Genomic DNA, 26,264 nt, shown 5'->3' with positions numbered 1-26,264 from the left:
GAGAAAACTCTCAGCAAGAATGATGACCCCCAGACGGGAGATGCCATCCAGCAAATTGACCTACAGCGCCCAAAACCATGAAGTAAGGAGGCTCTATGACAGCCCCAAAGAAGAGGAGGCAAAAGTAACAGCCCATTACAAGATGGTACTGTCAAAACCAAGATGATGGATGCGCCAGAAGCCTGGCATCAAGACCTAAGGATGTCAGGATGCGGGGAAGAAGTCCCTGTCTGAGAAAACGGATGGCTAGAGAGCAGAGCTGCCAAAGCAGCCCGGAAGAACACCACAAAAGAGGACCGACCAGAAGCCACCGAGACCGATCCACGCTTTAGAGCTCCGAGCAAAAGAAAAGAAGCACCCCATTGGCACAGTGCCGATGAGGAAGAGCATTCAAGACCCTAGGGACGGTGCCCGAAGCGCATGCCACGCTCCTCCGGTGTCGACGTGGAAGTCACGGACACTGCACACAATCAATATGATCAAAGCAGATGCCACTTTATTGCCCAAATAGTTTGGTTTATATAAGTATTTTAGTTCCTGCTCATGCGTAAGCCATCTGTTGATTGGTTAACATGTGCTGTCCATGCGCCTAAAACAATAATTTGACAGGATAAGGCCTTCTGATCACGCGAATGGTTCCCCCCGCCTGCATCTTGTCTTGTGTCCTGCTTTCAGTCACGTAGGCCCAACTTTGTTCAGCTTTTTGTGCTTATTTCAGCAAACTTTGTAGCAACAGTTAGCCTTGTTCTACTTTTCGTGCTCCCTTCATCAAACTTGTAGCAACAGTTAATCTTCGCTAGGTCCTTGAGGGCTGCTGCCTGCAGAGGCCTCTGGCTCACGGAATAATCAGGTCCATTGTGCCTGGATTGTTCACTATATGTCCATTGTTTTCCAAATATCCCACACTCCAGCGCAAAGACTGATGAAGGCATTGAGACTCGAGGAAGGTCTAAGCACAGAAGACAGACTACACAAACTACACGCCACCACGGACACAGGCTGGAACTGCCCTGCCTGGCACGCACTGGTCTCGTGCTGAAAAGCAACCCGCTCCCTTCATCTGCCCAAACAGGACTGCTCCTGGACAGCCCTGCCTTCCTACTCTCACTTTAAAACCCCTCCTGGCAATTCCCAGCTTCGTCCCTTCCTCCCAGCCTCTCCCCAGCCCAGATCCCTCAACTTAGCTTTCAGAGGGCCGAGGGGCTGAATCCATCATCCAGAAAAACCACACGGGCTAACTGGGATATTCCTGCACTCACCAGGCTCCTCTTTGTCATCTGCAGGGGAAAAAAAACCAAGCAAAAAAACCAAACCAAACCAGAAAAGGGAGTAAGCCTCCCATCAGCCAACACCAACTACTTCCCCAACTCCCCCACTCCTCACAAGTCCCACCGCATTACGCTTACACACTCATTGCGGAGTCAGACCCTGCGGCCGTCGTCACTCGTGGTACCGAAGATAGAGACACACAAACGTAAAGAGTCACCAGCCCCACGCTCCTCCTCGCTAATCCACAGCTCTCCTCAAACGCTCATCCAATTCAAAGATAGCCCACACAACACCTCCAGAACGGAAGGTAAATGCTTAACCAAGGAGCCCCATAATACTTTGCTATTCAACACCAACCTGGCCGACGACCGCCTCACCTTCTAGGACCACTCACCGGCATGCAGCTTTGCAGGAGACCTTATAGCAGACTTCACGGTACATAAAGGGTGCCTATAAGAAACCTGCAGAGGGACTTTTTACAAGGGTGTACAGCAATAAGACAAGGCGGCAATGACTTCAGCCCTAAGGAGGGTACATTTAGTTTAGGCATTAGGAAGACGTTTCTCACTAGGGGTGGCGAGGCACTGGAACGCGTTGCCCAGAGAACCTGCGGATGCTCCCTCCCTGGAAGCATTCAAGGCCAGGTCAGATGGGGCTTTGAGCAACCTGGTCTCGCGGAAGGTGTCCCTACCCATTGCCGGGGGGGTGGGGGGTGGGGGGTGGAACTAGAGGATCTGTATGGTCCCTTCCAACCCAAACCATTCTACGATTCTATGACATTCAAATCCAACTGCAAAACTCCTCTGAGAAGGGCTGGTGAACCCTCCTCCCTTTCCCCAGCAGTCCCAAAACTTTAGAAACCCCTTTTCTTCTCCTCAACTGTCAGGAAAGGAACCCCACTGCTTCCTGACACCTCCTGCCCTCGATTCACACCCCTGAACCCCCTTCAGTGGCTACTCCTCAGGAGCTGCTCTTCTGAGCCACATCCCAAATTCTGGGGGCACCTCCTAACCTACAGCTTCCCAGAGACTCTGAGCTCTGCTACATGCCCACAAAATAAAGTCATGTCCCAAGGCTTGTAATCTACAAGGGGCCTGCCACAAGCTGCAAAGGTTCTAGGGACAACGTGGCATTCCGTGGGCAATGAGGAAAGGCATCCCAAACTCTGAAGGGCACTGTGCCTCACGGCCCTTCTGCTTGCTTCAGAAATACTAAAACTCCATATACAGATGCATACAAGACACTCACCCTAATCCCTGCTAAACAATATCACCATCGGTCCTGTTAAGAGAGATATCAGCAACTTACACAGCATACAGCAGAACTGGTGAAAAAAACAAGGTTCCTTTTTCAATAAAGCTGGGAATTCCAGGAAAACATAATGCATGAAGAATTAAAAAAAACCAAACAATACACACTATTAAACCATCTTTCTACCCCCAACACTCAAAACAAAATTACTGACCTGAAAAAAAGAAAGGAAAGGAAAAATAAAAAGCTGCATACAAGTGTTACTTTCTACTATACATGCTGCTGAACCTTGACTGGTGCTGAAGCTCCTACCTCAGGCAGACTCCTCTTCCCAAAGGGCTGAGCCAGCTCAAAAGCTGCAAAGGACTCAAGGAAGAGCTGAGCACCAACACCAGAGAAACCCAGGAGCACAATAAGCTCCCTCAGCAGAGGCTGTGGCTCAAATACCCTGAGCCTCCGCCCACCAGCCTTAGCACAATCACCTGGGAAAGGGGAAGGGCAAACCACCAGAAGTTATAAGAGTCAGCTGGAGGAGCAGCAGCACTGTTCTCACCTGCCTTAAATTTACAGCAAATGAGACCCTGAACAGACAAAGTAACCCCTCCAGGAAATGACACTACTTGCTCCTGTACTACAGCTATTGCATCAGCAACATGACCAGGTAGGGAATTAAACTTAGTTTTTCTGGGCTGTAGCTAGAAAACAATAGATGCCCTTCTAAACTAGGTAAGAAACTAGCTCATTAAATGCAATGACAATGTTGTTATCAAAATTGATGTGCTTTAGTTTCCTATAAAAAAGCCAAAATGCTCTGGGGTTTTGCTTCATTTCTAGCAAGACTGTGCATACCACCTTACTTCTACCAGAACTACCTTCTGGATAGGAATCAAAAAGCAGAATTAGATCCCTTAAGAATTCCATCTCCAAAATATCTCTGGTTGCAAAATAAATTATTTACTGTGAATAGCCAATGATACAGAGTCCCCCTGAGCGTGTCTCCAGCTGACTGCCTTAACAGAGGTACAAGAGTCCCAAAGCGCAAAAAAAACACCAAAAAGCCATGGAAATACATGGGGGGGACCAGGCAGCAGCCATGCCCCACAAGGACAGGCCAGGGCAAGGGGGCAACGACACCCCCTGCAGTCATGCAGGAAAGGGTCAGCAGAAGCCACACCCCCGCGGTTTAGGGCGGGCAGCAGCCACAAATGACACCAAGAAAACATGGAACTTCAGGGATACACGGCTGGTGGGGGGAAGAGGGTGACACCCCCACCAATCGGCATGGGAAAAAACTCACAGGAAAGGTGGGTTAGATGGATAGTTTGCGGTGGTAAGATACGTGCGCAAGAACATACACAGTTGGGGGGGGCGGGGGCATGCATGAGGTTTACCTTCACCAGGGGCTCCACCCAGGTAATCCACAGTAGGTAAACTCATCTGGGATAATCTGCAACAGCAATTCCACTCTGGGTTCTTGACCCAACACCAGATAATCCACACTGCCTGCCCCATGGGAGGGGGTGCTTCCCACAGGATGGGGCATCTGCTGAGCATCACCACACCCTTAGGACAACACATCTGGAAAATTAAAATCACAAATTGTATTTCAGCATATTAAAAAAATAACACCAGATGAGTAGAGGAATTCCAGCAAAGGGAGAGGCTAGCAGGTGCCCTAATTAGGACTTGAGCTAAACAGGTCAGCTCACAATACAACACATCCTTTAGAAGGTAGACTGATGAAAACTGGTTTGCTGCTAGATAACTGTATAAGTGAGATTTGATAAATGATCATATATTAACATTATGGTTGAAACAGTAGACAAAGGGTAGCTGGGGACATAATTACAAAAGTGTAGTCAAGTGATTAACTAGTAATTATTCATAAGTTTTGCTGTTCTTTGCTCTTATGACTAGATGTTCCTGTAAGCTAGACGAGAACAATGTTGAAACTGACCACATGTGATGGAAACTGCATTAAGCTTCAAGATTAAAGAACAAGGACAAGAATAAAGACTTCGAGGACAGCCAACAAGAACTTCAAATGGGTCCGTGGTGGTAAAAGCAGCCCTTTGCCTCAAAGGGATCCTTCATTGCGCATGATCGGATGTAGGCAGTACTACGATAATCAGTTATAATCATTTTTATGTATACGTATACTAATCTGATTAATATGCCATTAGTTATTCTCTATAACCTGTTTGTGCTAAAGCTGTGGTATGCACGCTAGGTGGAAATATCCCACGTGCATCCAGCGCTTCAATAAAGAATGCCTGCTTTCTAAAATTCCAAAACAAGTCTTGGAGAGTTTCTTCGACTGGCTTTTCAGTATCAGAGAGGTGTAATTGCAACAAAATGAGTCCAAAGGGGCCTTACAGAGCTAAAAGTGTGCTGCAGGGAAAATTTAAGACCTCGGGAGACATTGTGACAGTAGCAAAGGGCTTCTGAGAGGGACAGGCAAAAGAAGGCTCGAGGCCATGATGAAGTAGTCCAGAAGGGATTTGAACAGACTACAGATGTCCTCAGGGGACTAGGGACTGAACAGAGGTATCCTAGCTAGCATAGAGGACAACATGAGCATTCTGGAGATGAAAGATGGCATCAGGAAAGGTTCTCAGGGAGGGAGAAGGGTGCAAAGTGCACAACAGAGCCAAAAGAGGCTCTGTGTGGGGCACAAGGATGGCCTCAGGAGGCATGATGATGGGAGAAGGGTGCTGAGAGTGAAAGACAGAAGGCAGCTCTGGTACACAATGCAAAACTCAAGGTGTCCCAGCAACATACAGATGTCCTCAGGGGATGAGCAACTGAATGGAGACATCCAAGATAGCAGTGAATAAGGTAAGAGTGCTCTGGGGCACAATGAAAGCCTCAGGAAGAGTTGTCTCTGAATAAGAAAGAAACAAAGCCTGCTACAGAACTCCAGGATAGTGATGGAACAGAAGGATGCTCCCAGGAAGCATTGTGACAGAAATAGTGGGGTACTGAGGTAGACAGAGACACAGAAGAAGGCTCGAGGGCACAAAAATACTCTGGAGGAGATTTGAACACGGTACAGGTATCATGAGGGAGACTGACCCACTGGAGGCAAGCGAGATGGAAGAGAGGACAAAAAGACTGCTCTGAGGAAGAGGCGATGTTCTGACAAACCAAGAGGGGTGCAAATTACACCCCAGAGATAAAAGCATGCCGAGGAGATCCTCCAAAGCCTGAGGATGAACCAAGAAAAGAGCCCCCCCAAAAATAAAAGTAGACATAGAAAGAAAATTTTAAAAAAACAAAAGGGTACAAGGCACAGGAGAAAAATTTAAAAATAGGGACAGAAAACTAGATAAAAGTAGACATAGAAAAGAAATTCAAGAAGGAAGGCATTAAAGGAGGAAAAAAAATTTAAAATAGGGACAACAAACTAAATAAATGGAGACATAAAGAAAATTCTAAAATTTACAACCTACCCAGGTGTTGTGGTTTAACCCCAGCCAGCAACTAAGCAGCCACTCGTTAGTTCCCAAGCAGTGATCCCTGCACCTGGCTCCCCATCATGCCCAGCCAACTCCCCCCAGTTTATATACTGTGCATGACATCATAAGGTATGGAATATCCCTTTGGCCAGTTTAGGTCAGCTGTCCTGGCTGTGTCCCCTCCCAACTTCTTGTGCCTCTCCAGCCTTCTTGCTGGCTGGGCATGAGAAGCTGAAAAATACTTTACTTGCTTTAAGTACTACTGAGCAACAACTGAAAACACCAGTGTGTTATCAACATTTTTCTCATACTAAATCCAAAACATAACACTATACCAGCTACTAGAAAGAAAATTAACTCTATCCCAGCCAAAACCAGGACATCAACAGACAAGAATTAAGAAGTAGGGACAGGAGGTAGATAAAAGCAGATGTAGGAAAAAAAAAATAAAAAGCAAAAAGATTAAGAAAATAAAGGAAAAAATAAAAAACAGGAACATCAAGCTAAATAAACAAAATTTTAAAAGTGACAGCATTTTTAAATTACACAGCACAGACTAGAATAAAATATAAAGACAGTGAAGTGGATAAAAGTAGATAAAATAAAAGCAACAGGACACAAGAAATAAAAAAATAGGGTTAGACATCTTGATAAAAGTAGACATAGAAAATTTTAAGAGTCATAACGTAGAGAACAGATAGGAAAAAAGGAAACAATAGAGACAGAAAAATACATAAAAGTGAACAAAAAAACAAAATTCAAAAGTGAAGGCGTTAAGAGAGGAAAACATTTTAAAATAGCAAAAACCCCTAAACAGGCCGTGTGAGAGGCTGAAAGAGTTAATGTCTCAAACATTGTGGTGGGGCAAGTTCTGCTTAACAACAAACTCTGCATAGCAAGGCACCACAGGTGAAAAGAAGCAGATCAGCACCCATCAGCAACAGGAGGGGGAGGGCATGCCAGAGGGTGCACAGCTCCCTGTTCTGATAAAGCTGTTCTGATATGCCAGCAGGGCAATTCACCAGGCTGTTCTGATATGCTGAGCAGGACAGCTCACCATACAGTGACAAAAGATCATGTTTGCAGGGAAGGGGAAGTTACCCCCCAAACGACTCCCAAGTCCCAAAGGCTCACAAACTGCTCATGACACCTCATTAGCCTAATAAGTTTGAGTGCCTGCCCGAATGAGGGGCAAGGAGTATAAAAGGACACAACCTGAAGCCCCAGGTGTGGAAGCCCACTGGGACTGGACCCCTCAGCTGACTGAACCAATGCTGGACCCAGGACTGCTGAAATCTTTCTCTTCTCTGCCTTGTTTCTCTCCTTCTTTTTCCTTTTCTGTAATCCCTACATCTTATCCCTGTAGACATAAACCATTGACCAAGTCTGGGACTAGAAGTGGATCCAGCTGCCCCTAGGCTCCTCTGTGAGAAGGAGTCTATAAAGCAAAGTGGTCTGCTCTGAACCTCGTGACTCAACAGAAGGGGTCTCCATACTCTCTTCCCTGAACTGATCCAAAAATAAGCAAGGCCTGTAGTATATGTTTGGTGATGCAGGGTTAGCACAGGTTACACAGTTTACTGATGTAGTTTCATGCCAATTTTTGTCGTGAACGAATAAAGTTGAATTTTGTGAGTTAAAGGATCCCTGGTGTCATATCACTTTAATCCTGACCTGGGAATCGGCAAACCTGAGTTGTCATCCTGAGAAACTGAGACATGACAGACAAAGACATAGAAAGAAAATTTTACAAGCAACTGGGTACGGGACATACTAGAATGGATTAAAAAATAAAGACAGCAAACTGGCTAAAAATAGATGAGGAAAGAAAATTTAAAAGAGATGGGGTACAGGACAGACAGGAAAAAGTAAAAAAAGGGAGTGACATCTTGATAAAAGTAGACATAAAACAAATTTTAAAAGTGACAAGATACAGTAAACAGGAAAAAATTAAAAATAGGGACAGAAAACAAGATAAAAGTACACCTAGAAAAAAGATTTGAAAAGTAAAAGGATTATGAGATAAAAAATTGAAAAATAGGGACAGGGAACTACATAAAAGTAGACAGAAAATTTTAGAAGTAATGCAGTTCATGACAGGAAAGAATTAAAAATTAGAAACAGTTACTGGATAAAAGAAGACATAGAAAGACTATTTTAAAAGCACAGTATTAAGGAAATAAAGGAAAAAAATAGGGACAGCGAACTAAAACAGAGACATAGAAAGGAAATTTTAAAAGCAATGGAGTGTAAGACAAAGGAAAAAATTAAAAAATATTGATAGGCTGAAAAAGAGATACATAGAAAGTAAATTTTAAAAGTGATGTGGTAAAGGACAGACAGGAAAGAATTAAAAACCAGCAATATGCAGCATCATAAAAGCAGACGTAGAAGGAAAATTTCAAAAGTGATGGGGTACAGGACAGGAAAGAATTAAAAAATAGGGACAGAACTGGTTATCAGAGATAGAAAATTTTAAAAAGTGACAGAATAAGGAAAAACGGAAAATAATGAAAAATAGGGACAGCAAACTAAAGAAATGAAGATGTAGAAACAAAATCTAAAAAGCAACAGGCCAGACAAGAAAGTATTAAACAATAGTGACAGCAAACTACATCAAGAAATAGAAAGGAAATTTAAAAGTGATGGAGTGCAAGACAGGAAAAAGTGAGATGGTACAGGACAGAGGATAAATTTAAAAAAACAAAGACAGTGAATAGGTTAAAGTAGGCATAGAAAGCAAATTTGAAAAAAGTGACAGGTGTCATGGTTTAACCCCAGCTGGCAACTAGGCACCACCCAGCTGCTTGCTCGCTGCCCCCCTGCAGCGGGATGGGAGAGAAAAATCAGAAAAAAAAGTAAAACTCACAGGTTGAGATAAAGACAGTTTAATAGGTAAACCAGAAGCCATGCACACAAACAAAGCAAGACAAGGAATTCATTCCCTGCTTCCCATCAGCAGGCAGGTGTTCGGCCATCTCCAGGAAAGGAGGGCTCCATCCTGTGTAACGGTTACATGGGAAGACAAATGCCATCGCTCTGAATGTCCCCCCTTCCTTCTCCTTCCCCCAGCTTGATATGCTGAGCATGACATCATATGGTCTGGAACAGCCCTTGGGTCAGTTGGGGTCAGCTGTCCCAGCTGTGTCCCCTCCCAGCTCCTTGTTCAGCCCCAGCCTGCTCGCTGGTGGGGCAGGGTGAGAAGCAGAACAGCCCTCTACTCTGTGCAAGCACTGCTCAGCAATAACAAAAACTTCCCTGTGTTATCAACGCTGTTTTCAGCACAAATCCAGAACGTGGCCCCATACTAGCTACTGGGAAGAAAAATAACTCAATCCCACCCAAAACCAGCACAACAGGGTATGTGACAGAGACAAAAGAATTAAAACATGGGGACAGCTAACTAAACAAACAGACATAGGAAGAAAATTTAAAAGGTGATGGGCTACATGACAAACAGGAATAACTTAAAGACAGTGAATAGGTTAAAGTAGACATAGAAAGAAAAAGTAAAAAGCAACGGGGTACACAATAGTGAGGAAAGAATTAAAAAACAGTGATACACAGCTCGATACAAGTAGACATAGAAGGAAAATTTAAGAAGTGATTGGGTACAGGACAAAAAAAATAAAATTAAAATAGCCACAGTGAACTAAAACTGAGAAATATCAAGGAAATTTAAAAGTGACACAGGGGCACAGGACAGAGAGGAAAAAAAATAAAAAATAAAGACAGTGAACTGGATAAAAGTAGACCTAGAAAGCAAATTTTCAAAGCAACACGGTACACAACAGACAGGAAATAATTAAAAAAATAGCAATAGGCAGCTTCATAAAAGTAGATGTAGCATTGTTGTTTAACCCTGGCTGGCAACTAAGTACCATACAGCTGCTCGCTTACGCCCCCACAGTGGGATAGGGGGAGAATCGGGAGGGTAAATGTGAGAAACTCATGGGTTGATATAAAAAGTTTAATAATTAAAAAGACTTTTTTTAAAAAAGTTGTATGAGGAAAAAAAAAACCAGCAAATGAAAACAACTGCTCACCACCCACTGACTGATGCCCAGCCAGACTCAAGCAACTGGGTACAGGACAGAGAGGGAGGAATTAAAATATAGGGTCAGGGAGACAGAGAGGGGAAGACATAGAAATTAAATTTTCAAAGTAATGGGGTACAAGGCGGTGCAGAAAAAATAAAAAACAGGGAGAAGCAGCTGGTTAGAGAGAGGCATATGAAAAATTTGAAAGGCAACAGGGTACTGGGCAGAGTTGACAGAAGAATAACAAGTTTTGAGAAGCCATACACATAGGTGGGCAGGCAGAGAGGGAGACAGAGGAAGGGAGGCAAGCAGATGTCTAAAGAAGGGAGGCAGAGGTGGGCCAGGATGTAGAGGAAAGGACATGCGACTCACCACAGCTCCTGGTGCTGGCAGGAGACCTTCACCGCCCCGATGCTTCTCTCTCTGCCTCTGCCCCTTCCTCCTCCCCAGTGCCGGCTGCCTGACCCTCACCTGCTCGGCAGCACGCAGCGGATGCCTCGATGCTCCTCATCCACAAGGCTTGCTTTGATACATGGTGGCTCACGCATGTAGCCAACAAAGGCCAGGGACAGCTCAGAGGGATCCTTCCTTGCCACAGGGACTGGCCATTCCTTGCTGCAGGCACCTACCAGCCAGCCAGACCCCCCTGCACTCCCTCCTCAGCCAGTTCCCCTGCCCAGGCAGCCCCCTTTACAGCTGGAGCCCCTTCACACAGCAGGGCCAGCCCCATCCTCAGCCTCACTGGCCACACCTGGGGCCATCCCAGACCCAGCTGGAGCCCATCAGGAATAGGGGCCATTGCCAAAGCCCCACAGCACATCATCCCTGCCCCTGCACCTAGCCACATCCAGGGAGACAGAGGAGGCAGTAAAAATTTATTCATTAATGCATATAAAAAATCCTGGCAGTGAGTTGGCTACAAGGCTCAGTGCCCAAAGGCAGCAGGATGGGGGGATAAAAGGGAAGAGAAAAGCAGGAGGAAGGACAGAGGGACACAGGTGTGCAAGACAGGGAGCCAGGAAATTGGATGCTGGGAACAAGAGAGGGACAAGAAGCAGGAAAACAGTGTAGAGAGAGAAGAGCAGAGAGACTGAGCAGAACAGCAGCGATGGAGATGGAGGAATAAATAATAGGAAGCTGGGGAGAGAAGGGGAAGGGACTGGCAGGACAAGAAGATAAAGACAGGACAAGGGACAGGGAAACATTCTCAAGTGATACAGGAGAAGAAACAGCAAGAACTAGAAAAAAGAAACAGGGAGCCAGGTAGAGAGAAAATTTTCAAAAAGCAACAGCATACAAGAAACATAGGCAAGAACTAACAAATAGGCACAGGGAAATGTAGACAGAGGGAGATGTAGAAAGAAAAGGTAAGAAGTGCCAGGGTACAGGACAGAGAGGGAAGAGTTAAGAACTAGAGACAGGGAGGTGGATAGAAGGAAACATAGAAAGAAAATTTTGAAAGCAACAGAGTACAAGAATCAAAAAGTAGGTACATGAAGCTGCATAGAGGGAGACCTTAAGAACGAAATTTGAAAAGCAACAGGGTACAAGAAACACAGGCGAGAAATTAAAATAAGGTCAGGGAGACAAAGAGAGGGAAAAGCAGCAAGAACATTTTAAAAGCAACTGGGTTTAAGAAACATGCAAGAATTTAAATAGGGATGGACAGGTAGGAAGTTTCGAAACTGATGACATACAAGAAACATAGGCAAGATTTAAAAAATAGGGACAGGGAGCCTGATAGAAGGAAACTGTGGTGGGTTGACCTTGCCTGGCTAACGAGTGTCCACCAAGCCACTCTATCATTCCTCCTCCTCAACAAGACAGGAGGGTAGAAAATCCAACAAAAAAGCTTGTGGGTCAAGATAAGGACAAAGAGATCACTCACCAATTACTGTCACAGGCAAAACAGACTCAACATGGGGAAATTAATTTGTCAGTCAAAATCAGAGTACAATAATGAGAAATATGAACAAATCTGAAAAACACCTTCCCCCCACCCCTCTCTTTTTTTTCTGGGCTCATCTTCACTCCTGACTTCTCTACCTCCTTCTACCGAGCAGCACAGGGGGAGAGGGAGCGGGGGGTTGCAGTCATTCCTCACAAGTTGCCTCTGCTGCTCCTTCCTTCTTCATGTTCTTCTGTTCCAGTGTGGTGTCACTCCCATGGGGCCGCAGGTCCTGCCAGAAAACCTGCTCCAGTGTGGGCTCCTCTCCACAGCGTCACAGCCTCCCCTTTGGGTGCATCCGCCTGCTCTGGCGAGGGGTCCCCCATCGGCTGCAGGGTGCATATCTGCTCTGCCATGGACCTCCATGGGCTGCAGGGGGACAGCCTGTGTCACCATGGTCTTCACTGCAGGCTGCAGGGGAATCTGCTTTAGGACCTGGATCACCTCCTCCTTTTCCTTCTTCACTGACTGTGGTGTCTGCAGGACTGACAGCTTCTGCACAGCATTTTTTTAGCCCTTCTTAAATATCACAGAGGTGCTACCAGCATTGCTGGTTGGCTCAGCTTTGACCAGTAGCAGCTCCATCTTGGAGCTGGAACTGGCTGTGCCCAACATGGGGACAAGTCCTGCTGTCTTCTCACAGAACCCACCCCTGCAGCCCCTGCCCACCCCCCTGCCCCAGCTTGCCACACAAACTCACTACAACAGTGATCGGCTACAGGGCAGAGAGAGGGGATTGAAAAGTAGGAAAAGGGAGAGAGAGAGAGAGATGGGGCGGGGGGGGGGGGGTAGCAATGGGCTACAGGACAGAGAGGAGGAACTGATAAAAAGGGAGAGGATACCAGACAGAGAGATGGAGAAAAACAAAATACTAGTGATGAGCCACAGGGCAGAAGGAAGAATTAAAAAAGGGGACAGTGAGGTAGATGAGAGAGACTGAGAAATATCAAAAACATTGATGATCTAAAGGGGAGAGAGAGGGATAATAAAGAATAGGGACAGGGAACCAGACAAAGAGAGAATAATAAAGACAACAATGGGCTATGGGACAGTGAGGGAAGAAGTTAAAACATAGTGACAGGGACCTGGAACAAGAGAATCTAAGAAAGTAAAAGTGTATCCAGAATACAGGGCAGAGGAAGGAATTTAAAAATAGAGACACAGCATCAGACAGGTGAGAGCGGCAGGGATTGTGAAGGGCTAAAGGGCAGACAGGGAGGAATTAACAAGATTGGCATAAGAAGACAGATGGATAGATGGAGAAAGAAAAAGTAGTGATGGGCTGCAGGGCAGAAACAGAGGATAAAAAAAAGAGGGATGGGACAGGTCAGAAGTGCAGAGAGAAAAAGAAAACAGAGGCAGAACAACAGAGAAAGACGGGGACTTAGAGAACAAGAGAGGGAGAGGTACAGGAAGAAAAAACAAAAAAATTAAAGCAGTGAGAGAAAGAGAAGGTGAGGGCAGGGAGGGACTGGGATGCAGAAGAGGGGTGACACAGCCCCAGGGGTCCAGGACTCACTGTACCTCCCGCTCTTGGAGCTGCTGAGAGAATCTGACAGTTCACACATGTCTGTCTCTCTCTCCCTCTCCCTTCCTCCTCTGTAGTTGCAGTCACTTGACTGTCATCCACCTAAGAGAATAGACTGGTGCCTTACAGCTCTTACAATATGAGGCTTCCTAGAAACACAGCCTCACATGCACACACACACTACATGACTGTACTGTGGTTTTGGTTACGCATACAGACCCTGTCGTGCACACTGGTGATCGGATCTGCTGAGGACTACACTAAGAAGGGTCCATCCTCACCTAGAGAGGCAGGCTATCTCCTATATGCAGCTGCTGGCTGGATCCTCTTTATTTTATTCTTCAAATAAAAAATATTCTTCAAATGCAGGCCACTACGGAACCTTTCCATGGCAACCACAGCGAAACGGTGCCAGCTGACATCCAGCTGAGAGAAGAAAAAAAACATTAGCACAAAGCTGGGTAGGAATCCAAAGCTGCCCTTTTTTTTTGTGAAGGTTTGTGAAGACAGTACAACTGAGCAGAGGAAAAAGTATTTTTTGCGTCATCTGCGTTTTGCCACACGCAGCCCTGAACTTCCTGAAAATTTACGTTTACCAAAAAAAGCCATTTGGAACATATTGCCAAACAACATTCGGCAAGAAAGCTTTGATGCGTTTGACACACGCAAGTTTTTGGTCACTTGCTATTTGCTTCCTGTTGCTGCTGCTGTTCTTCCTTCAGAAATTCTACTCGTAGCCCAGTTATTCACTACTGGTTCAAGCATTTGCCTTCCTGGTATTACCAGCACATTCACAGAGGCAAATAACTTACTTGCTCTTCTACAATCATCCAAACGACAATTACAGCCATGAAAGAGAAGGAGAGGTCAGGCAGCAGAAGAGCTCTGCAGGCTGGCACCAGTCAATATTGCACTCTCGAAGAACAAACAACAACAAAACAAAACCGTGACCCTGTATCCTTCTGTTTTTGGTTTTTTTTTTCCCCCTTCTTCTTTCAGAGCTCATCCCTGCCTCAGCATTTTGTCTTGTCAGAGCATGAAGCGCAGGTGATCCGTACCCTGACGACTTTTGCGTGTGATGAATGCCTGTTCAGAAATAGTCCAGATCTGCAAGACTGGTGTCATTTCTATGGTTTTAATCATCATAACTCACATTTTATTTACTCACACATTTGTGAGGAAACTAATTAACTTTCAGACACTGCCTCTCCTTTTTTTGAGGGGTGGGGGTGGAAATGTGTTAGAGACTGAAAAACATTACGATTCAGAGCTCCCAACCACGAGGGAGTGGTGGAGAAATCAATGAAAGCAAAGACCAACAGCACGTACTTAAGCGACTCTCCTTGCAAGTCTATGCCTCGGTCCTAGGAATGACTAGTCCCTTTTTGGAAGGACAAACTTTTTCACTTAAAAGTCCTAGGCTGAAGACTCCGCTGAACGGAATGGGGATTGTGCCACGGGACAACATGCCATCAACACTCTTAATGGGGAAGGGGAAAAAAAAAAAAAAAAATTAAGTACCAGTTCCCATCAAGTTTCACTCATTACATTTCTACTGGCATCTAGGTGCTCAAAAATGAACTACAGGGACACCACATATTCCTAAAAATTCAGTTATACATAAAAAAGTAAAAGGCTATTTCCAACTTGCCCATAAAATCAGTATGAACAGAGAGAAGAGAAACACTCGACCCCCTAAAGAAGCTAACAGGCAGCTCTGAATTTACCAGACAGGAAATTTCATTCTTTCACCTGAAACAAAAACACATCACGGGACCAGTTCAGGAACAGGGCACAATCTGTTAACAGCAATTTTTCCATCAGCTTTTCGGCACTAGCAGCAAATTTGCCTTCTCTGTGGGTTTAACGTGGAGCATCTGTAGTGCCCTCGAACTCGCAACTGTTTCTCTCCGCTCCCCCAGCCCGATACGTGCGATTACCTGAGCAGCAAGCGGAATTAACCACGCAGGATTTTCTTCGTGTGACGCGGAAGGTGACGCTGGGAGAAGAGGAGACAAAGAAATGAACCTGCTTGTCACACCCAGCCAACGGTGAAAAGACAGGGGAGGATTCTGCCGGAAGGGCTCTGCACCCCAGGAGCTCCCGCCAGCCGGTTTCTCTCCCCTTTGCCCGGTACCGAGGGGACGACGACACCTCGCCCGCGCCCCCTCGCAGGGGAGGCTGCCCCGGCAGAGCCGGGGGACCCCCACCTTGCTTCTGCCCGTGGGAATGGACCAGGAGAGACCCTCCACGCAGAGACAGGAGCGTGGCGTGGATTGCATGCCCGAGGGAAGAGGCCGGGCTCCCTGTTGGCAGAAGGACAACTCACCTCCCTGCTGCTCGGAGCTGCTTGCTGCGGACAGCCCTGCCTGCGCCCGGCCGCTCTTCCGCCGTGCTGGGAGCGCAGTCCGGCCGACGGACGCTCCAGTGAAAAGACGCTCCAGCTAATCGCGCCCCCTGCTCGTTACGGCCGCAGGTACTTTTGCCTCTGGCTAATGCACGCTCCAGACAGCGGACACCCCGCCTCGTTCCAGCTCCCGCTTGCTACAGTTCTGGCTCGTTGAAGCCCCAGCTCCGCACTGAAGCTCCGGCTGATTTCAGCTGCTTCTCCTTACAAGCTCCAGCTACGTGCAACGGTCTGGGCTTTCCATAAGGTTGCATATCAACTGCTGTCAGAACTGGAGCATTAAGATTAAACATCAGAGTTACACGCCAAGTAAATATTCGTTAAGTTTGGGCGATTAATTACTTAATAACTATTCTGAGCAGCGCAGAAAGAAGAGCTGGACTCAAAGAGGGCACGTGGGGTCTGAAAAGCGCCTTTCCCCCCCACAGACCATCGCAGATGTTGAGCTCGGCCTGCTGCGTGCCGGCCTCCCGAACTTCGGCGTCCGACACAACCAGACCCCCATCTACGGGGAGGGACCACGCACCCTGCCCGCCCCCCGCTTCCCCCCGCAGCCCCCAACACCCTCCCACCCGCCTGCAAAACCAGCCAAGCCGGCTCCCGCTTTTGGCCCCCACCCCAGCTGACTCAGGGCCCATTTGGGAGCCAAAAAACCCGGCTGCTGAGCCTGTTCTCAAGGCCCAAACACGCAGGGCCGGACCTCTGTTTCTGGGCCCAAAGCCGCGCAGCTCGGTCTGTTTCCGAGCCCCCAAATCAGCCACGCGAGCCTGTTGTCAAGCCCCAGGAACAGAAAACTTGTTCTCCATTTCTGACCCTGCAGTGCCCACGGGCGACGCCGAGCGTAGCCACCCCACAGCCCTGCACCCCCGGGGCCCCACGCACAATTTCGGGGAGTGCTCGGGACCTGCAGAGGGCCCGGCCCCACGCCTCTGCAGGGCAGCCCCAGCACAGGCAGGGCGTCGCTTCTCGATTGCCGTTTCAGGCTTTATTTCCCCGCCATCACCGGCACGGCCAGGCCCCCCACCCCAAACCTCCCAGCCGAAGCACCCCCGCGGGTAGCCAGGCCCAGCCACCCGGAAAACAAGAAAACCAAAGAGGGAACAACAAGACAGACAACGTGGGGAAAGGCAAGGAGAAGGACACAGAAACAGAGAGAGCGCGGGAGGGATAGGGAGCAGGACAGAGAGATGGAGCAAGAAAGGAAAAAAGGACGGGAGGCAGAACCAAGGGAAAGAGACAAGGACGGGGAGCAGGACAAAGGGACGGAAGAGGAAAAAAAATTAGCGACGGGCTGCAGGACAGAGATGAAGGGATTAAATAGACACAGGGAGCATGACAGAAGGACAGAGAGGAGACAGACAAAAGGGACAAAGAGCAGGCCAGCATCGGAGGGGAAAAAAACCAACTGCGATGGGCAGTGGGAGAGAGATACGGAAAAAAGAAAAAAATACTGAGGAACAGAAAAAAGAAAGCAGCGACAGCTAGCTGGACAGGGGGACACAGTTAGAAAGGGCGGGAGAGGGAATGGGGCAAAGACAGACAGAAAAGGTAGTGAAAGAAAGCAAGGCAGAGGGACAGCAAGGCGGGGCGGGGGGGAAGGGACAGGGGTCTGGACAGAGATGGAGAAATAAGTAGCAAGGACAGAGGAAAAGAGACAGAAAGAGGGACAGGGAACATGGCAGAGAAGGAAAAATCAGGACAGCGGCAGGACGGAGATCAAAAACTGGGACGGTCCTCAGGACAGAGAGGAATACGAATACGAGCAGGGAGCGGGACAAAGGGATACAGCGAGAAACGACGGGACAGGAAGCAAGACAGAGCGACAGACAAGAACGATGACAACGAGAGAGAGAGAGCGAGAAAGACAAAGACCGTGAGAAGCACAGGGCGGTGGGGAATTAGAAAGCGAGGTATCCGGAGCCCTGCAGAGAGAGGGAGGGTGAATAAAAAAGGGGCAGGAAGCAGTACAAAGGGTCACAGAGAGTAAGAGATGAACAGGAAGGAGGATGGGGCCAGTGAGATCCAGAATGACAAAAATAAACAGCAACAGCGAGCAAGACAAAGGGAGAGAGAGAGAAACAGAAAGTAGGAAGAAGAGAGATAGGAAGGCAGGGACACAGAGCAGCACACAGAGGCGCAGAGAGGAAAAGAACGCCAGAGAACAGGCCAGAGAAATTGGGAGGTGGGGAAAGAGGCGGATGCAGATCAGGACAAGGAGATGGAAAAGGAAAAAACAGCAACTGGCTGCAGGACAAAGATGGGGGGGGGAGGAAGAGGGAGTAGGACAAGCGAATAGACAGAAGGGGAGAGGTACAGGGAAGCAAAATTAAAAAAAAAAAAAAAACAAACAAATGTCACAGCAGCATGAGAAAACGAGGGGGAGGGAGGGAGCGACCGGGATGCACAAGAGGAGCGACAGGGCCCCGAGGGCCCAGGACTCACCACAGCTCTCGCTCTTGGAGCTGCCAGGAGGCCTTGCCAGCTCAGATGCTTCTTTCTCCTTCTCTCCTCCCTTCCTCTTCTGTAACTCCAGTCGCTTGGCTGTCCTCCACATAACGGAACACACAAGCGCCTCGCAGCTCTTACGAGATGACGCCCCCTAGACACGTAGCCTCGCTCGCTCGCTCACTACGTGGCCGTACCGCGCTGCTGGTCATGCATACAGACCCTGGCGGTCTGACCTGCTGTGGACTACGAGGAGGGATCCTCCCACACCCAGAGAGGCAGGCTCTCTCTTGCCTGCAGTGGGAGGCAGCTGCCGGCCGGCCTTCCGTTTCTTCTTCTCTACCCTTCTGTGGCCTCTCCAGCTTCAGCAGCTCCCGTCCACAGCCAGCAAGCGCTCCGCCTGTCCCTCTGTGCTCCCGTGCCGCGAGGAGAGGGAGGCCAGGCAGAGACAGCCAACGCGAGCCTGAGGCTGCTGCAGTCAACGGCATCCCCGGGGACGAATGGACAACCGCACTCACAGCGTGGCCTCTGGGAGAGGGAAAGAGGCAGCAGCAACCGTTATTACCGTAGCTCGACCCTGGCCGGAGCCCCTCCTTCCGCAGGGGCTTCCGCAGACGCCGCTCATTCCCCGCGCTGCTGCTAACGGCGCCCACGTTAAGGGAGACTCGAGAACATCGGAGGGCCAGCTTGCTGCCCTCACGACAGGGCTCAGGGGCTGCCTGCGGCTACAGCACAGGCTTCAGGGGAGGGGCTGGAGCTGGGGGCAGCCGCACGGGCCGAGCGGGGCCGGGGGAAGGTGCCGGGGGAGCTCCGGCAACTCGGGGAGGCGCCCGCTGGCCGCGCCTCGGGGGTGCCCACCTCCGTCCCCTCTTCCCTTCTATCGGCTCTCAGGGAACCGCCCGGCGCTGCCCTGGCCCGGCTCGCCTCCGGCGGACCGGGAGCCTGCCGCGGCGGCCACTTCGCAGCTTCCCGTCCCGCCAGCCCCGGGCGGCCGGCGGGCAGGAGGCACCCCCCCGCCACCGCCACCGCCCCGGCCCCCGCCGGAGGGGATCGCTCGCCTCACCCGCGGTCTCGGCGATCGCCCGCCGCCGCCACGCTGCTCCCGGACACCGCGCATGCGCCGGAGGGGCCGGAGCCGGCGACCGAACGCCGGGCCGCCCCACGCGCAGGACGGCGCATGCGCCTGGGAGGCGCGTCCGCACGGCTGGTCGGGGAGCGGGCGCAGCGGGAAGCCCGCGGAAAACCACGCGAAACCGGCAACGCTCCTGAGTCTGACCTGGTCGGAGTCCGGGGGCCGCGGCGGCAGCGAGGACTACGCCGCGCCCGAGAGCCGCGCTGCTGCCCGGCCGCCGAGTCCGCGAAAACTACAGCTCCCGGCATGCCCCGGGAGGCAGCCTGCCCTGCTGCCTGACCCCGAGGGGACGCCGCTTCCGTTTCCGCCCACCCCCACGCCGGCGCAGCCGCAGTCCCCGCCGAGCCCCCAGGGCCGGTCCGGGCGGCTCCAGCGCGCTCCCGCCGCCGCCGCCCCGGCACGGCGCGGCCCCCCCCACGCCCGGCTCCAGCTTCGGGCAGCGCCCGCCGCCGCCGCCCCCCCGGCACGGCGCGGCCCCCCCCACGCCCGGCTCCAGCTTCGGGCAGCGCCCGCCGCCGCCGCCCCCCCGGCACGGCGCGGCCCCCCCCACGCCCGGCTCCAGCTTCGGGCAGCGCCCGCCGCCGCCGCCCCGGCACGGAGCAGCCCCGCTGCCGCTCCGTGCGCGCGACACGGACCCCGCCGTCCTCCTCGGGGCTTTCCCCGGGACCCGCCGGGCGACTGCGCAGCCCCGCCACGCGCACGTTCTCCCAGCCGCCCTGTGAGCCGCCCCCCCGCGCGCACGTGCTCCCAGCCCCCCTGTGAGCCCCCAGCTCCCCCCCCGCCCCCGGCCTTCGGCACAGGCGGCCCCCACCTACCCCCGGGCCACCCCCGCCTCCGACGTTCGCGGTCCGAGGGGCACCCGGCCCCGCTCACCTTCCGCCGAGGGGCAGCCGCAGCCCGGCCACCGCTCTGCTCCGCTCCGCTCCTGCCTGGGCTCCCACCGGCCCCGCCCCTCGCCCGGCAGCCCCCCCTTTCCAGGGAGGGGCCGGCCCCAGCAGCCTCACTGCCCGCACCTGCGGCTCCTCCAGCCCCGGCCCGCAGCTGGGGGACCGAGATCCGGAACAAAACTCCTCAACACCCATGGGAAGTTAAGCAGCAGGCACTTCCTTGATTGAATGAAAGATGTCAAGAGTCATCTCATTTGGAAGAGGTGTTAACTGGGGTCAAAATACAGATTTGAATACCCATCTTATTTTAGTTCTAAGACTTGGCGATTGCCAGGTATCATCTTTTCCATTTACCCGGGTCCACCAGCGAGGCCACAAGGGAGATTTCTTCCAGAGAGAGGATGGAGTTATTAAGTCTAAAGTCCACGATTTGCTTTTCTCCTTCATGAAAAGATGAGTGGATCATATATCATCACTAGTCACCCAAACAGTTAACCCTGAACTTTTCACCTGTCCTTTAATACAGTCAACTCCAAGCTAAATTTTTTCCGTCATTAAGAGGGGACCAAAGATCATTTAAAATATTATTATACTTTCTACGAATACATCCCCATCTTAGAGCTTTAGCTACTAGAGAAAGTCTTTGGAGTTTGGGGTCAGAGGAGCTGCAAGTATAAACTTTCATACAGCTCTGTTTAGGATGTGTGATTTTTCTCTGGTTGTCTAAAGCAGTCTAAATTTCCGTAGATGGTCCCGACTCTGGGTGGCTCTAACAAGGATCCTGGAACTCCAGTAAATTCTAAACAGCGTTTTATATTTCAAATATGATCCCAAGTTCCTTTTTGCACTTGTCTCTACGGTTTGGGCAACTGACAGCCCCAAGGGGTGCCTGTACAAGTTTCTCCCGAAGGGCGATTAAATTAATTCTTTTGTCCATGAGGTGGATGGTTTGGTAATGTTATAATTCACAACGCTATAATTCCTTCTTTCAAATTTAAAAAAAAATAATTGCCTCTTAAATCCATCCCATTTAATTTGCTAAAATGATTCTCATTGTTCTACATCTTTTCTCAAGTTTTGGTTAAATTCAATGTCAGGATTCTCCCCGGAACTAGATTTTCATCTGACTTTGGAATCGGAAGGCAGGCTGTTACTGAGGTTCAATTTTGTGTCTTTACCAAACTTTGCATCAATTACAAAACTAGATTATTTTTGTTTTTAATCCAAATTACAAAAACGGTTAACATCAAGATTAATAGCTCAAACAATAATTGTTTCATTTTGTTTATCTCATGTTTATAACCCCTCAGAAAAACCCACATAAACCCTATAAACACACAAAAAGATTACTGCCCTCGACAATATTCCTCATAGCAACCCCAATAGTATAAACTTTACACAGCTGTTTTCCCAAATCGATAACGTGAAACTTACTTATAGATTTTCAGGTTTAAAGGGCCAGTTTCTTTAGACTTCCAATTTCTTGTTGGTGCTTTCTTTATTCTTGAATAATGAAGCCAAGGTTCTTCTCCCAGACCTTTACTGCTATAAGGGTTGTTAAAATGACTCGATACGGTCCTTTCCACTTCTCTGTGATTTTATATATATTCAATCTAATCTCCCGGTCGGAAGGGATGCGCTGCTACGTCCAATTCTAAGGGTCCAGCTGTGGAGACATACTGACAAAGTTCCTGAAAAGAACTGCTTAAAGAAATCATAACACCTTTTAAAAACCTATCTCCAAAGGCACTCAAGATACTCAGAACACAGGACTCTTGATATGGTCTTTCATACAATATTTCATAGTGACTTAAATTTTCTTTCTCTTCTGGCTATACTCTGATTCTTAATAGAGCCATGGGTAATGCTTTAACCCATGTGAGGAGTGAGGTTTCCTGACAAATTTTACTCGACTGTTGCTTAAGGGTATAGTTCATTCTCTCTCTCTCTTTTTTTTTTTTTTTATTTTTTTTATTTCCCCACTTGCTTGTGGTCTATGTGGGGTGTGATAGTCTCAATCTATAGATAATACTTTGCTCAACTTGTCTCCTAATCTTTGCTATAAAATGAGGGCCATTGTCAGATGACATTCTTACAGGCACCCCACATTTTGGTATTATCTCTTTGAGCAAGACTTTGACTACTTCCCTTGCTTTGTTGGTGCGACAAGGGAAAGCCTCGGGCCACCCAGTAAAGATATCAACTAAAACTAGGATAGATCCTTCTTTTCAAGGCAATTCTATAAAATCAATTTGCTAATATTCTCCTAAAAAAATTTCCTTCTTTAATAATCCCAAAGATGATCGTATTACTGATTCGGGGATAATTTTATTTATAAATTTCACATCCGCTTATAATTGTTTAAGCAATCTTTGTCATATTTCGCTTTCTGTTCCCCAGTATACTTTGTGATGTTCAGCTCGGGCAACTTCTCTTATTATTATTGTGGGTGGGACTATTATTTGACCTGTCGGTGTTACAGCCTATCCTGTTTCATTTTGTTAGCCTGCAATCTAATAATTAATTCTTCATCTTTTTCATTATACTTTGGAGTTTCTTTAGGCAACTTTATACTTTTCTCTGGAACTAGTGCTAGGATGCCTTTTTCTGCAGCCTCTTTAGCAGCTTTATCAGCCAGTCGGTTACCTGCGTTCGGACCGGTCTTACCTAACTGATGTGCTTTACAGTGCATTATCGTGACTGCTGTTGGTTTTTGAATGGTTTCTAACAATTCCAGTATTTGTTCTGCGTGCTGAATGGTGGTTCCTTGCGCAGATAACAGTCCTCTTTCTCTCCGTATCGCTCCGTGCGCGCGTACTACTCCAAAAGCATACTTTGAGTCTGTCCAAGTGTTGACTCGCTTTCCTTGACTTAGTTCCAGAGCTCGAATAAGAGCTATCAATTCAGCCTTTTGGGCAGATATCGTCGAAGGCAAAGTTGGCAACACAATTACCTCCTCAGTAGTTATTGTCTATCTTGATAAACGTTTTCCTTCACAGATGGAACCGCTTCCGTCGGCATATAGTTCCCAATCCGTTTCTTCTAGCAGCACATCTCAGAGATCCAGTCGGCTGAAGTAAACTCTTTCGATTGTCTGCAAGCAGTCACGTTCCAGTTCTCCTTTAACTTGATCGGTTGTTGAAAATGCAACAGGGTTAACGGTGGTAGTAGTGTTTAGGTAAACATCATCTTGTTCCAGCGACACCACTTGGTATTTCAGCATCCTGCTAGGGGATACCCAATGCCCCCCTTTCTGTTTTAGCACAACAGTTATCATATGGGAAACGTACAGTAATCCTTTGTCCTCAGGTTAAACTTACGAGCTTCCTGGATCAGTAGCACAGTTGCAGCGATGGCTCTTGGACGACCAGAGCATCCCAGACTCACATTACCTGATCGCTTCGAGAAGTAGGCCACAGCTCGCCCACTTGGCCCTAAATATTGGGCCAGGATACCCAGAGCTATACCTCTTCTTTCACGAGCAAAAAGTTCAAGTGTCTTTGTGAGATCTGGCAGGCCTAGGGCTGGCACCCCTATTACAGCCTGTTTCAATTCTTGGAAAGTAGCTTTCTCGGCATCGGTCCAATCCGTTGTTTGAGGTTTTGAGCTGCTCCTATAAAGGTCGGGCCAGCAAGCCACAATTTATAATCTACAGGTGACAGCACTCAACCATTCCCGGAAACGCTCGTCATTAATTTTTTTCGTCTTAGGTTCGGGGAGAAGACAAATTGCCTCTTTTCACTCAGTTCCCAATTGTCTCTGTCCTTTTAGGATTTTAAAACTCATTTACATAAGTTTCTTCTTTCTGGGTTATTTGGGTTTTTTTCTTTTGACACTCGATATCCACCGATTCCCCAAAAGTTCAACAAGTTAATAGTTAGCTTTGTGCATTGTTCTTCCGTCTCAGCTACAATTAACAGATCATCCATATATTTCAGAAAGATTTCTTGATTATTTTCTTTCTTCCAAATCTCTAATTATCGTGCCAATTGATTTCCAAAAATGGTAAGACTATTCTTAAAGCCTTGAGGCAAGACTGTCCACGTATATTGTGTTTTTCTCCCAGTCTCAGGATTTTCCCATTCCAAAGCAAAAACCTCTTGACTGTTGGGATCCAAGGGAATACGGAAAAAGGCATCATTTCGGTCTAACACTGTGAATCATTCTTGTTTCTCCGTTAGGGTTGCTAACAAAGTATAAGGATTTGCTACTACCGGAGGATTTGCTGTAACCAGAGGTTCTGCTGGGAGACTCCCCTCCGGTCCCCGTCAGATACGTTCACTTAAAAAGAACAAATCTACCTATGGCACTTTATTCCATTTACTCTCTCTCCTACAAAACAACAGTAATTGCAATATAGTATTGTAACTCAAAGTTCTGTTTGTTTACCATTTTTCCTGCAATTCACCCCAATGTGCCAATAAACGTCCCAACGGTGATGGTTTTGGTAACTTTTCATCAGCAGTTCCATTTCCTGCACTCTTATTCTTAAACAATTTTGCTAATGCCTTTATACTTCTATACATTCAAATACCAAATACCAAACAAATGCAAATGACAATTGTCCCAAGTAATACACAAAGTCCAACCCAGCAATAGCTTTCGCTTATGACTTACGGGCAGACGCCTAGGCTTCCACTGCAGACGGGTACCCTCCAAAGAAGCAGCGCCTTACCTTTTTTCCAGGGAACGCTGCGAGGAGCTTTGCGAGTCGAGGGTGACGGTTCTCCCCGAGAATACCTCGGTGCCTGCCGGAGTTTGATCGACACTCGATCTCGTCCAGTCTCACTCGCAAGGTCCCATCTGGGTCGCCAAAACCGTTACCGAAATCCTGAATAAAACTCCTTAACACCAACGTGAAGTTAAGAAGCAGGCACTTTGTTTATCGCAGCGCTGGGGACACAGGGGATCGCTCCTCCAAAGGCGTGTCCCGCTTAGTATCAAAATCCATCAGTTTTCAGAGACTTTTTCTGTCAGGTCATTGTTACCTAAGCTCCTTCCGTAAAAATGCATACTATGCTCATTCTTAAATTTAACCTTTATAATGATCGGTCCTTTGATTATATAACCTTATCAATATTCTTATTTAAAAACAATCATTGGTCAGTTACACTTAGCTCTGCTGACTGGAATCTTCGATACTCAAATCAAGATGGGAAGGGTAAGGGGGTTTCCAAGCAGCAAACTTGTGTCCATGACGGTTTCCTTAGTTTCCTGAAACAGAACATAGAAAAGCCAGTAACTTCCTGGTGAGGTTTCTAGGGTTAGCTATTTCAAACTTTAACAATATTAAGGTTCCTAGAGTCACGCATAACACAGTTCCTAAAGTTTCTATGGCTACGTTTCAAACTTGACAATCCTATACGTTATGCTTCACAATTTTACTTCTTAATCAAACCTAACTCTTCTATGTGATTAAATTTTGATTTCTTTACCAGAATATTTGCAACAGCTGGAGCCCAGCAGGAACGGGGGGGGCACAGCCCGACCCCCCCAGTGCCTCACCTCCTCCTCCTCCCCTGGGCTCCCTCACAGCCCCTCGCCCCGTGCAAAGGGAGCGCAAACGCAGCCCGGAGGGCAAAGGGGACGGGCGGCCAGCGTTTATTCAGTCAGTCGCGTGCCTATTGAGTCCTGCCAGCGAGTCTGCTCCGGGTCTCGGGGCGCCCCCCGGCACTCCCTCTGCCCCTCAGACACCACTGATAGCCTATTTCCATACATTCTGTATGGCACGTCTACATATTGGGATGGTTTTAATATTTTGTACCAGCTGTGGAAACTGGTTTGCTGCTAGGTGACTGCAAAAGTGAGATTTGGTAAATAATTATTAGAAATCTTATACTAACACTACCACTGAAACAATAGACAAAAGTATAGCCAAGCAATCGACTAGCAGAGGTAG

The 26,264-nt window shown here is 48.3% G+C and overlaps 1 long non-coding RNA gene across 1 annotated transcript; it reads right to left on the bottom strand.

Annotated features, from left to right (window-relative positions):
* Positions 1 to 500: 500 nt before the first annotated feature.
* Positions 501 to 26,264, bottom strand: LOC142042398 (uncharacterized). Its single transcript, XR_012653746.1, has 3 exons — positions 25,871 to 26,264; positions 3,912 to 4,098; positions 501 to 1,730 (listed from the first exon to the last, which is right to left on the bottom strand). It is a non-coding gene; the product is annotated as an uncharacterized LOC142042398 (long non-coding RNA).

This window comes from Buteo buteo, chromosome 20 (genome assembly GCF_964188355.1).
Source record: "Buteo buteo chromosome 20, bButBut1.hap1.1, whole genome shotgun sequence".
Classification (NCBI taxonomy): Eukaryota; Metazoa; Chordata; class Aves; order Accipitriformes; family Accipitridae; genus Buteo; species Buteo buteo.
The sequence above is the reverse complement of the archived record's forward strand: the minus strand, read 5'-3'. Positions and strand labels throughout refer to the sequence as shown.